This window comes from Lissotriton helveticus, chromosome 5_1 (genome assembly GCF_964261635.1).
Source record: "Lissotriton helveticus chromosome 5_1, aLisHel1.1, whole genome shotgun sequence".
In the NCBI taxonomy this organism is placed as follows: Eukaryota; Metazoa; Chordata; class Amphibia; order Caudata; family Salamandridae; genus Lissotriton; species Lissotriton helveticus.
This window is the reverse complement of record NC_136065.1, coordinates 1,716,611,964-1,716,626,626: the sequence shown is the minus strand read 5'-3', so window position 1 is coordinate 1,716,626,626 and position 14,663 is coordinate 1,716,611,964.

The following is a 14,663-nucleotide window of genomic DNA, read 5'->3' as shown; positions in this document are numbered from 1 at the left end:
ACGACAAATTATACTGGCACTAAACCATGCTTAAATTGCGGGAACTGCAATAGCATTATAAAAGGAAATGTAATCAACCACCCAAGGAGAGGTAACCCAATAAAACTACAAGTTAATGCTACATGCGATTCAAGCAATCTCATCTATGCCCTGAAATGTCTGTGTGGAAAACTCTACGTTGGCAAAACGGAACGAAAAATTAAGACGAGGCTGACAGAACATAAGTCGAACATTCGACTAAAAAACAGTAAATCTTCCGTAGCCACTCATTTTCAAGAACAAAAACACAACATTTCCCAACTGAAATTCATCATACTTGAAACGATCATGAAAATTGAAGGTAGAGACAATACCAAATACCTCCTTCAACGTGAAAACACCTGGATCCAGAGATTGTCTACCCAGAAGCCATTTGGGCTGAATGATAGAATTGAACTCTCTTGCTACCTATAAATATGACCAATGTTATTAATGCTATAACTGGAGAGATATAGTGATACCTGTGTGTACCCACTTTATATTCGTTTATAATTTTTTTATTCTCCATTTTAATTTCCACTGTTTATTCATTATTCAATGTTCAAAAAATATTCTTCATAAGTTTATGTACTCCTACTCAGACACCGCGTCGTACTCTTACCCCCGTTGCACCAGTTCCCAACTAACAGACCACCCAACACCATCCCGCTTAGGCTTTTGTCACTTTTTATGACCACGTGACCACCATAACCCCACATGACCTGATGACCAAACGCGGCAGTAGACGTCCTCGTCCTGACCGGCGATGAAGTACGGAATCCTTACGACTCACCATCACTTGTGACCAGGTTAGTTTTCCGACACATCGGCAGCCACGCTGCACGATAGGTCTATTGATTAAAATCACCGAGGGTTCCGCATAATTTTTCACTCACGTACCTTTTGCTTGCAGATTTCACGAAGCGTTAGAAATCCGGCGCACGTAAGCATTATTCTATACACTTCCCCACCCTTCCCACAGGTTGGGGATTTTATAAGGTGAACCCATAACATCACATGTTTCCACCACTTTCTCCCCCACCACGCCTAGTTCCCACAGCACGAAGACCCCACCCGTTTACCCCACCACTTACAACTACTCATTCTACTTTATTTTAGTATCCTTTCCCTGATGAAGGGGCGGACATGCCTCGAAATGCATTGGATGTTAACAAAGGACAGTGCCAAAGTGTTAAATATGGAATGAATATACGAAAACGATTATAGAAATGAATAATTAATCAAGAACAAGACTGCTGAATAAAAGCATACTTGAACGTTAATAAACTGTTTTTGGAACCTCTTTCCTAGGAGAGGAATGCGTGTGTGCGCCACAGGATGGGATCAGTGACTCACTGATCTCACTACCCTTCAGTGAACTTTAAGTATCACATACCCTCTCAATATGATTCCAGGGTTGGTACAGCATGTCATGTTTTTTGTCCATCTGTTTTGTGGTACAAAATTATTGACTATGCACAGCTCCTAATACTTTCAGATGGATATTCCATACTTTGCTCGGTTATCACTGCCCTTGTATAGGAAAAACGAGAAACATCCATAACAACGCGGGCATTACCCCGCACTGCTATTACAACACTGCTATTACAATGCAAGTCGTTACAACGACTTGCGCTGGAGGGCGCTGTAGGATAGGGAACAGTTTAATTTTCTATCCAACACCTTCCCTACTGTCAACGTGGGCTGGAGTTGGAATAGAAAATTAAACTATTACACTATCCAGCGCCCCCCAACGCAAGTCGTTGTAACGACTTGTGTTGTAAAAACTGCGTTGTAATGGCATGTGGGGGTAAAATCCCGCGTTGTAATGCCGTACAACCAGGAAAAACAGTCAACTCCGTTGGCAGGAGAAGGAGTATCCTGTCAATGTCTCCAATAAGGAACAGAGGATAGGGAATATAAAAATTAATAGCATTTATGCAAGAGATTAGTATTAAGGAGCAGCAAGGAAATAGGGAATGCAACATCTGCAGTGTCACTCTTGAGCTGCCAGCATGCATAAGATACATTCTATTAACATCATCAACGTTGAACAACCTAGAAAGTCTGCATGAGGGTGTGACAGTGGTCTACTTAGTTCTTCTTCAATCTGCAATTGACCATCTCCAAGAATCGAGAACTCCCTATTCAGGTACATCTTCTAGCTTAAGATCTTTGATAACAACATTAGCCATCTATGGCAGCTTCTTTCGCTAACTGTTAGAAAAAAATTCTCCTTAATTTTGCATGCCTAATGTTTAAAATCTTCATGGAGAAAGCTCACCCCAATATTTGTCACACATCTCAGAAATACCAGCCCACTTTGTCCCTAAGATCAAGCATCAAAATGGTGATGATTGTCCCTCTGTTCAAGTGGTCACATTTGGGAGGCAGTGCCTTTAGGGTGGAGGGACCCCAACTTTGGAACTCTATAACAGTTAACTCAGAGTCACATCTGAACTGCTTATGGTCAGAAAAGTGCTTAAATCCTGGCTTATCAATCAGCAAGCTAACCATTCCTGTTTTGCCTTGCAGAGGACATAAACAGAGAGAGATGGCACTGGAGTCTTCCTTGCGCATGGTAAATCCCCTCTAAATAATTAAATACAAGCATAGCTTCTGTTTCACTCTGTATCCTAAAACGGGTTGTAATTTTCAAACCTTTAACAAGATGATTTGTGGGAAAAAGAAGTGTACTTTCTTTTTATTGTTTTACTCGCTTTCCTTTTTATATCGATACTGTAATGATTTTAAATACTCTACAAAAATAGTTTTTGTTTTGACTCCATACAACACTGCAATATGTCTGTATGGTTGCTGCAGCTTAATCTTTATACAGCAGCTTGTTTCTAACTACAATTCTTGATGGTTTGCATTTTTGTGGGTGATGTTTTTGTGTGTTTATGGACATGATGATTCGGAGTGTGAGAATGGACCTGGAAAACCCTACTGTACACTGCTAAGCACATGATCAATAAATACTGATAAGTGTCCAAGGAAATAACTCAATATGTATTAATGGCAATGAGGACAAGAGAAAATCCATGCTGTGCAGTCATCTGGTCATTGTAAGTGATGTACCTAAACATGATGGGGCCTCCTGCAAAGTACATGGTGCCCCCCACACTCCGGACCCAGTCAAGAACTCTGGTGCCAGGGTCCCTCTTCCCATGCACAATCCCCTGAAGGTTGTGCAGCCCCCCTCCCCCTTCCACACCGCAGCGCCTGCGGGGGCTTTTGTTATGCCACTGGTCATTGTCATCTGGAATGGTATTGCCTTCTGCCATTACACCAGGAAATTCAAAAAAGTGTGCTAGTTGCTATTGAGAAATGCTGTTTACATCTAGCATTCTGGTTGGGGTTCCTATCACACAGCACTAAAAGAAGTCTTCGAACACATAGATGAAAGAACATACATTTGTTTAACTAATTTTGATTGGCATCCTCTTAATTATCCCCTGTTGAATAGTCTTTGTGCAGAGGCATTCAGCAGGGAAATCAGTCTAGCTGTGCCCAATTAGAGCGATTGCTATAAAAAAGGAATGAAAGCAACATATCATAATTTCAGTGTGAAGAGAGAAGATTGCCTACTTCACCGTATACCTTCTATTCCCAAACAAGGGCAAAAGATCCAGACACCTCTAGTGACACTTTCTCTCAATAAAGCCTGAAGAAATATTCGATACCAGTCGCTGATCAAACACCCAAAGTATGTATCATAAGCGCAGCACCACAAATGAGTTAAAACGCCTTGACTGAAACATTGAATAAGGAGATTAGAAAACTATGAATAAGATACTCAAATAGATCTCTTCTGATGGAGCGAGATAGAAAACAAAATTTTGTTTAAACTCGCGAAGTCACATTTCCATAACATGAATAATAAAATTAATGATTTGTGATGTGTTGTGATAATATAACCTAGATTAAACTTTACACATGGGGGGACTAACATGTGTGCTCATAAACGTGCATAAGTGTTGCATCTTTTTGTTCGTGCAAAATAATAAAATAATTTATTGTTTTCGTTTTTGTCATTACTAACTGCAGCAAACCTAAAAGAAGCATGTGCTTATTTTGCTTTTCCTTGTCTATGTGATGTCATTTCTACTATTCTAGGTGCATATAAGTTTCATGGATTTATGAAGATTGGTAGATATAAACGCTGCTTTATTTGTTTGCATTTTGCTAGGTAACATTTGACTAATTCGGGTGGGTTAATTAATTAGTAAATCCTGGGTGGATACAGAATCAACTTTATTTCTTACATTAATACTTTTCTTGTGTTTGTTTATTACTAGAAAGCATAAGTTGCCTGCTTTTGGGCCTAGTTTGCTCGAGTTTGCTAAAGCTGAAATTTACTTCTGCAAAAGTCACGAGATGCCCATTTTGAAATAAAGTGTTCGTCAAAGCTACATTCACAAAGCAAAAACTGATGTGCTGTCATCATTCTGTCGAACGTGGCCAAGGTCGAAAATGTGATAAAGGACAATTTTGTCAGCTCTAACTTGGCATCCGCGGAAGAGAAATGAACGCTGCGAGAACATTAATTTACAAATGTTGCAAACCAAGGAAGCTCCTGGTCGCATTCGGAAAAGACAATGGTCCTTAAGAAATGTGACCTAATGGAAGTTTTGAAATGTGGGTGACATGTCACTTGTCACTCTCAACCAATGGGACTTCGTGGATTTTTGAAAACTTTCCTTCGCTTAGATTAGTTAGCATAGAAAGGTATAAAAAGTCATGCCCTTAGGGATGGGCTGGCTGCTGCTTTCTGACTTTCCGATGAGGGTGAAGTGCTATCGGACTTTGCTTGGAGCACGTAAGAACCCTCAAAGAACTTTACTTTTATTTCCATCTATTTAGATTAGCTAGGGACTTAGGATTTAGAAATGCTAAACTTTTAAATACTTACTTAAACTTTGATTTACTTGCTTAAATTGTATTTTTCTCATGATTCTTTACAAACATGCTTGCTTTAATGCTAATAAATTTATATTCATAAAACTACATTTTGAAATACCATAATTTAGTAAATAAAATCTTACTTTTGACAAACAAGCTGGTCTTGATTATTCAGAAGTGTAGGTTACTATTAGCTAGATCACGTCGCCAAATGGTGGTCGTTTAAATAGTTAGGATTTGTTATAATAACAACATTCTTACCGCAAATGTATACATTTGTATATAGTTTGTAAATAAGGTGTATATAGATTTGATCTGACCACCTGATTCAGTAGGCCCAAATATGTCAGGTTTATAAATGGGTCCATGAGTTAGTGTAGAATTTTGTTTATAAGTTATGAAGTTGGGTAGCGTTGTTTATGGCATATTTCCTATAGGCCGCTGGATCAATTCTCTGGTAGCAGAAATTGATGGTTGCTAAGGGTAACCAAGGTAATATGTTGGTTGCTAAGGGTTACTAAGGTGTTATGGTATGAAAATAGGATCGATGTTTTAACACATGTTGAGTTTGTTTTTCGTGCTATCTGTAAGCTATACCGGTATAGATTGTGTGGCGAGAAATTAGTCACGCAAGTCATCTGTTCTGTTTGCAGTGATATCGCCGAGTATCACAAGTGGTATCGCCGTGTACCATAGTGTTGTCGCCGTGCAGCACAGTTTTAGGGCTAGGTATGAATCTTGTATAGTGAGGGTTTTCTAAGAAATTAAAGCAGCATGAGAATAGGGACAAAGCGCCTTCCATAAAACTCACTGTGATAAGAGTACTAGTTATATCCAAGCTTGAGTGAAGGGTAGAGTAGCGTCGGTGCATGATTATCTATAAACAGGTTTGAGTCCTGTACGGGTACATGTTTTATATCTAAAAACAGGTGAGAGCCCTGTACGGATAACGTCGTTATTTTGCTAACGGTGCATGATTTCTATAAACAGGTGAGAGTCCTGTACGGATTTCATGTGTGTTTGAATTTAGGGAATTTTCCGTGTGAAAGTGCGAGATTGATTTGTAATTTATGTTCAAGTGGAACTCTTAGAACTGTCACTTCGCGGTGCGTTCAGAGGAAAACGAGTTCATAATTTTACGTGTTAGAAGGGTGGGGTAAGGGTTACTCTACTGACAATTGAAATTTATCCTTAGTGTGAATAGCGCCGACTATTCCGAAGTGTGGATACTTGAATGTATGTAAACTATCCTAAATAGTGAAACAAACAGATGAGTCCTTATTGTCATTGTTAAGAATTAATTTACACTGAAAAGTGTTCTTAAAATGGCGCTGTGAAAAGATTTTGTGAAGGAGGGGTAAACGCCAGGAGTGAGAAACGAGAAACCGCAGCTACTGTGTACGTCACAGAGCTGCGCTGGGATTGGGTGACCCACGTCACAGACTGTACTCTGATTGGCTCTTGAGTCTCCGACGATCTGTAAGCTAATTGGTTCTTCAGGAAAACTCCATTTTTTATTGGTTGAGCAGAAAAGTGACGTAGCTCAACTGTCATTGGCTTGTTGGTGTGTTTCGCGCACGGATTGGTTGTTTTGCGGAACATCCCGGAAATATTTTAAGAACGATTTTGTGAATTGGATTTAACTCTTAAAAATGAGTTATCATTTTAAACATGTTGAGAAAAAGCCAACATTATTTCAGAAGTTTAAAAATTTATTTTCGCCTGACAAGAAAATCGAAACGCAAGGTGGTAAATTACTTCATAAGTATAAAACACCTGCAGCGTACATGGAAGGTGAATATGGATATCATACTGTTTTATGGTTTGATAGCTGGAAACGCTATACAAAGAACGACGGTGTTTTAACTTGGCCTGATGATGGTTCATTTAATGTAAAAGTCTTGAGAAATTTACGAGAGAAAATGAATGCTCTTATTCCAAAACCGAGACCAACTCAATTTGAAGCTTTAGTTGAGTGGGAAGATGAGATGTATCAGTTACAAAGAGAAGCTAGTGGAATTAAAAGACCTTCTAAACCTCCAGCTTGGAGAAGAGATACTCATGAAGACAGGTTGCGAATGTGGAGACAGGGAAACATGAGTGAAGGATTGTATTTAATTCAGGAAATGGTTATGGGTACTCCTACTGGGAAATCTATAGAAAGTGAATCTAAAGATGCAGTTATGGAAGAAATATATACTACAGCTAGAAAGAATCAGCCTTTGAGACCTCCTAGATCATGGTCTACTCCGGTGGTTTCTACTGAAACTTCACCGAGTGCACCTCCAATTAATGAAGCTCCTAAACTTTATCCAAATAATTGTGAAATCATTGAAACTCCTAGAAGGCCAGAATTTGATAATGTTCGAAATGAAGGTAGACATTTTACAATGACTCCAAGAGCAAGGGAAGCTCCAAAAGATTATACAAGAGAGACAAGAAAGGTTGAAGATGTCGATTCTGCTGAATATTTAAAATCTAAGGAAGAATTAATTAGAAGAATGACAAAAGGCATGGAAGCTGTGACAGTTCCAGTAACGATTGGTCCTGTTCAGCCTGTATTTGACCAAAGAGAATCAAGCAAGACAGGATTAACTATTCCTTTAAATGCAGAAATTCAAAAGGTTGCTGAAAAATTTTATTCAGACATTTCTGAAATAAACTCTTCTAGATCGAGAATGCCTGATTTAACATTTAATGAGGATTTATCTCCAAAAACACCAATGGGTGCTATATCAGATGTAGGGAGTCCTGAAATCAGAGTGACCACACCAAAACTTGATGTGGCCAAATTAAAAGCAAATATTGAAGAATTAATAATTGGAACAATTGGTCCAGATAATTTAAATTACTATCGAGATGATGAACTACTGTTCATTTGCAAAAGCATTCAGTGGAAAACAAAGAATAAGTATGATCAATTAGAGGATCTAGCAGCGGAACTAGAAATCGATGTAAGTAAACAAAAGAACTTTGCAAAGCATTACAGACTAGACTTTTCAGAAAGTGACATTGAGAGTTTGAACTCAATGGGAAGAATACTACATATAAAAGATTTGATTGTTTACATCAAAAAGCTGGGAGAACTCAATAAGTGGAGAGTGAAATGGACGAAAAAGAAGGAAGATGAAAGATTGGAGAAATTGTCAAAACAATTTCCAATGAGAGAGATTGCAGGTGGAGGATATGTTCATGTCCCTTGGTCGAGACAGGACATACTGTTGTTTACAAATGACTTTCCGAAATTGAGGGAGAAACCAGTGGAATGGTATAGACAAGTGGATAGGTTTATTAAAGTCTCAAAAGTTCTGTGGATTGATTTAGATGGATTTTTCGACATTGTCGTTCCATCAGATCTTTGGACAGAATGTAAAATATCAATAAGTTGGCCAAAAACAGAACCTGAGCGAATCAAAGAAACAGGTGCTCCTAATCCTCTTGTAATGGATTTTTACGAAAAAGTGATTGTTTGGATGAAAAACAAAATTCCACCCAAAGAAGTTGATTGGGTTAAAATAGAAAGGACAAATCAGGAAACAAAAGAATCAGTTCATTCTTTTTATGAGAGGCTACTGTTAATTTTTAAACAATACAGTGGCTATGAAAAACTAGATGAAAAAGATATGAGTCATTTTGTCTATAGATTTGTTTATGGACTAAAACCTGAAATTGCAGACATGATCAGGAATAGCATTGTAGGATGGCAATCACTTTCTGTAGATGATATTCTAAGAAAAGCTAAATATTGTAGTGATGAATTGGAAGTGAGACAGAAGAAGCTCAAGGAAAAAGCTATGTGGGCACAGGTAAAAGTGGCTGAGCAACAGATTGCCAGCATGGGAAATAAGAACACAAATTTTGTTCAAACTGGAAATACTAACCAGATACAAGGAAAGTTTAAAGGTAATAATTTCCCAAAGAAATTTAGCCCGAAGATTGAGGAGTTGAAACAAAGATTACCTTGTTTTAATTGTGGCGAAATTGGACATTGGAGAGACGAGTGTCCTAAACCTCCTAGAAACTTAAAGAATCCCTTATTGAATCCACAGATGCAGAATGGTGTTGACCTGCAGCAACAGCTACAGATGCAACAGGGGTTAAACGAGTTAAATATTCAGCGACAGTTACAACAACAGCAACAGGTGAATAACCGTCAGGATCAAGTGCCACAACCACCTTTTCCGAATTGTGGGGGAGTTCAAAAATATAATCCAAACGTGGGATTTCAGGGAAATGAACAGGTAATAAAACCGCAAAAACAGCAAAAGCAGCAAAGAGTGCAAATGCAAAATGCTTCACAACAATTTTTGTTAACAGAAAGTCAAGACAGTGATTCTGACGATTATTGCTGACGGTGCCCGGGAGAGGAGGAAGAGTGTGTTGTTGGAGCCACTCTTGAGGTTGACCAGTCTGGTCCATTTGTAAACGGGAAAGTTAATGATGTAGACATCACTTTTCTAGTGGACACTGGTGCTACCCGTTCTACTGTTAGATCAGTGGAAATTGAAAACCTACCTCTCTCTGGGGACACTATCCAAGTTGTTGGAGTAAGTAATCAGCACATTAAAACTGACTTAACTGATCCAGTTCCAGTCGAAATTGGAAATTACAGAGACAAACACAGATTTGTGGTTTGTAATAGTAGTCCAGTGAATCTATTAGGCAGGGACATTCTATGTAAAATGAATTGCAGAATATATTGTTCTCCTGATGGGGTTGAGTTACAAACAATGGAGGAAGATGGTTTGTATAGGATGACAATGATGATGATGGAAGCAGAAGAAACAAAATTGTTTCCTGCATTGGAAAAGAAAGATTTGCCTGAGGAGCTCAGAGAAACAGTGAAATCTGAAATATGGGATTTTACTGGAAATGAAATGGGTCTAATGAAAAACATAGATCCAGTAAAAATTACATTGAAACAGGGAATAGAATTTCCTAACATTCCACAGTATAAAATGAAAGCAGAAACAATTGAAGGTATTACGCCAATAATTGAAAAATTCATCAAACAAGGTGTATTAAAGGAAATGGAGAGTAGTCCTTGTAATTCACCAATTATGGGAGTTAAAAAGTCAAATGGAACATTTAGAATCGTACAAGATTTGAGAAAGGTTAATCAAATTGTCGTTCCATGTTGTCCTGTGGTTCCAAATCCAGCAGTAATTCTATACCAAATCCCACATGATGCTGAATGGTACACTGTCATTGATCTTTGCAATGCATTCTTTACGGTTCCTTTGCATCCAGACAGTTATGAAATCTTTGCTTTGAGATTCCAAGGTAGGACCCTCGGATGGTGTAGAATCCCTCAGGGCTATACAGAGAGTCCTTCAATATTCAATGAATTGTTAAAAAGATCCTTAGAAAACATAGACTTACCTGGTAGGTCTACGTTGGTGCAGTATATCGATGATCTGTTGATAGCTGCTAAGACAAGAGAAAATTGTGTGACAGACACAATAATACTGTTGAATCGCCTTGCAGAAGAGGGACATAAAGTGTCCCCAGCAAAATTACAGTTTTGCAAACAAGAAATAAAATATCTTGGTCACAGAATTGCAAAGGGAAAAAGACAAGTAACAATTGAGAGAATAAAAATGATTCAAGCAATGTTACCTCCAAGAACACAGAGACAGGTCAGAATGTTCTTGGGAATGGTTGGTTACTGTCGACAATGGATAAGTGGATTCTCAGTAATTGCGAAACCACTACAAAGACTGACAAAATCAGATGTGAAAGATCCAATTATTCTCAATGATGCTGAGATGGAATCTTTTGAGAACCTGAAAAAGAGCTTATGCCAAGCTCCTGCTTTAGGTATGCCAAATTATGAGAAAGATTTTGAACTGTATTGCAGTGAAAGAGAAGGATGTGCATTATCTGTGTTGATTCAGAGACATGGAAATCTAAAGAAACCTATTGCATACTTTTCTGCAGTTCTTGATCCCATTGCAAAAGCATTACCAGGTTGCTTAAAAGCAGTTGCAGCTACAAGTATTAGTCTTGAACAAAGTGAGGGAATCATTATGGGATTTCCTGTGAAAGTTTTTGTGCCTCATTCAGTTGAAATATTGCTGACAAGAGGTAAAACTCAGCATTTGACAAGTAGTAGATTGACAAAGTATGAGAAAATCATACTAGGAGCAGATAATGTTTCGATTTCAAGATGTTTAAATCTGAATCCTTCTACATTACTGCCTGATTCTGAAATCATTGATGACATTGAGACAGAACATGAGTGTTTAGATGTCATGGAATTCTGCACTAAACCAAGAAAAGACATTAAAGATAGACCTTTGTCTGAATCAGATTTTGTCTACTTTGTAGATGGCTCATGTTTAAGATCTGAAGGAGGTGTCTTGAAAGCCTCATATTCAGTCTGTACAGTTGCAGATGTTGAAGAAGCATCATGTCTTGAAGGAGTTCGTTCAGCACAAGTGGCTGAATTAATTGCTTTGATTCGTGCATGTGAAATATCAAAGGATATAAGGGTTACCATCATTACTGATAGTCAGTATGGGTATGGAGTTGTGCATGATTATGGACAACTCTGGTCACAGAGAGGATACATGACATCAGCAGGGTCACCAATTAAAAATGCAGTTTTCATTAGGAGATTAATTGAAGCAATACAATTGCCGAAAGAAATCGCTATTGTTAAATGTGCAGCGCACACAAAAGGAGTGGATTATATCTCCAAAGGCAATGCCTTTGCAGATGAAACGGCTAAATACTGTGCAAGAAAAGGTTATTCATATAATCGGGAAAGGAGTAAAGAAACTGATTCAAATTCATTAATGCTAACAACAGTTGTAGAAACATGGCATGAGATTAGAGATTTACAAAACGAAGCAGATGATGAAGAGAAAGATCAGTGGTTAAGATCAGATTGTAGACCACGTGATGAAGATGGAGTGTGGGTTTACAAAGATGGCAGAGTGGTCTTACCAAATTGCTTGATTGCTGACATGGCCAGATTATATCATGGTCCAGCACATCTTGGAAGAGATTCTATGATTAGACTTTTCCGAGAAACATGGTTCAATACTAAATTCAGAACAATTGCAGAATCTTTTTGTCAAAGGTGTTTATCATGCCAACAAATGAATCCAAACAGAAAATCAGTGGTGGGGACAGGAATAATTGGTCGAGAGGGTGGTCCCTTTACCAGGTTACAGATGGACTTCATTGAAATGCCCTTACACAATTGTTTAAAATATGTTCTTGTAATTGTTTGTTTATTTTCAAGATGGGTAGAAGCTTTTCCTACACGACATTGTGATTCAATTACAGTAGCAAAACTAATGCTCAGAGAAATCATCCCAAGGTACGGTTTTCCAGTCACTATTGAGAGTGATGGAGGAAGCCATTTTGATAACAAACTGATGAAGTTAATTTGTGAAGCTTTGAGCATTGAGCAGAAGATACACTGTGCATACAGACCAGAGGCATCTAGGGTAGTTGAACAGATTAATGGAACAATTAAAAACAGAATTGGAAAAATGTGTCTTGAAACAGGTGTAAAGTGGACTGATGCTCTTCCACTTGTTTTGATGTCATTAAGAAGTACACCAGATAAAAAGACAGGTTTGAGTCCTCATGAAATTTTAATGGGAAGAGTTATGAGGCAAGCTTTTGTACCTGTAGGTAAACTGTTGAGCATAAATGACAGTGCTATTTTGGACTACTGTAAAAGATTATCTGATATGGTGACTTCTGTGTCTAATCAGGTGGGAACTGAAGCTCAATCAGATGAAAAAGTTTTGACACATGATCTGAGGCCTGGTGATTGGGTCAGAACAAAAGTACATCGGAGAAGAAATTGTCTAGCTCCTAGATGGCAGAAGCCTAGGCAAATAATTTTGATCACTACTAATGCTGTAAAATGCAGAGATTGAAACGTTGGATTCATCCTAGTCATACTATTCCAGTACCAACTCCTGAGAGTTCTGATGTTGAAAGTGATACTACAGATGATTCTGATTCTGAAGTAGAAGGTGAAACAGAAGGTGAAATAAATCCAGATTCTGAAGATCGACAAGAAAGTCGACATCTGGAACATGTGCCAGTGAATGGAAATTTGACAAGAAAAGACTTAGAAATCATTGAAATAGATTCTGAAGGTGAAGAGAATCTGTTAAAAGAAAAGATAACTGAGGATTCGGTTATCTCCATCGAAGACAGAGAAGCAGAACAAAAAGAAGTTTCAGACCAGGAGAGTATCGAAAGGCAGAAAACAAGCTCTGGAGTAAGGAACATAAATCCAAAATCTGGGAAGTTGGGGGTAATTGAAGAAGAGGAGGAAGACGAATTACCAAGTACCAGTAATGGAAAACAAAGTAGTGTTCCTGAAGGAGTAAAATTGCCGAATAGAGAAGTTCCTGAGTCAATTGAAATTTCAGACTACGAAACTGAAGAAAGTGACGTGGATGGTGAAAGTGGAAACAGAAAGAAAAGGACTTGGAAGTCAGAATCAAATAATTCTGAACCAAGGAAGAAGTACGTGAGAAAAGCAGACTACTGGCCTGGTGGAAGATTGAGAGTAAGGTTGATCAAGAAACCAAAAGAGCAAGTTGAAGAAATCAGTAGTCAAAAGAGTCCTGGAAAGGAAGTCGGAGTTGGAAGGAAAATTGAAGTAGTGTCGAGAAAAGGAAAAAGAATAGTAAGACCAAACCAGAAATACAAGTCTCCTGAGTGGACTTATTTAGTGATTCCACCTGTTATTGACATCTATGGTAGTAGTGAAGAAGAAGACAAAATCGAAGAAATTAGTGACAATGATTGAAGTACAGAAATATTAATTTGGCAAAAGGCTGAAGAAAATTTGTTAGTTGACACAAGGTCGAAGAAAAACTGTTTAGTTGAAGAAAACTTATGTATGACATAAGGTCGAAGAAATCTTGTTTAGGGTTTAAAAAAAAAAAAAAAATATATATATATATATATATATATATATATTTTAAAAGGGGGGTGTAAATATAAAATTTAGGTTTTAAAATTTTTGTTTTATTTTGTTTTATTTTGAGGCTAAACTAACCAAAAATGCCTTATGTTAAGGAGAGCACTTCAAGGTGTTCTGTTTTTAAAAGATGCTGTAAGATGACTCTGGTGTGTCTGCTCATTTTAATTCTGCTCTGGTTAGTTTTAGCTGTGATTATCCCTTTAGAGATGAACAGAGAATTACACAAAGTTAACATAACAAGCAAAGCTTTGGTTAGCCAAACTAAACATAGTGCATCTGCAAAAGTTATTGATCATCAGCCTAACATTCAACAAGATAAATCTATTAGTGATTTTTCAAGTAATACATTCACAAAGCTTTTGAGTGAATATGTAAAGGTAATGGATGCAAAAGACTGCTACGTCTGCGTCAAGTTACCTGCTTCTGTTTCTGAGGGAGTAACATATAATATGCTTCCTCTTACTTATGGTGTAACATGTAGTGTGTTAACTAGCTTATTTTATCAAACTGGACGCTTAGAATATTACTATTCAGATTTTGACGAGATTTTCGCAAATATAAAGATTGAAAATGCTTTAAATAAGCATAAGAAAGCTAAACAAATGAGAGAATTTTTCCTTGTTACTAATGAACTCACTTATGAGTATGCTTATAAGAATAATCTAACTTGCAAATTAAGTGCTGAAGGAAAGACATTTTTGAATATGGTTGAGGAGAGGAGAGCAATTTACAAAAGGAATGAATTAGTCAAGCAGACTAAGTCAAGATTCTGGCA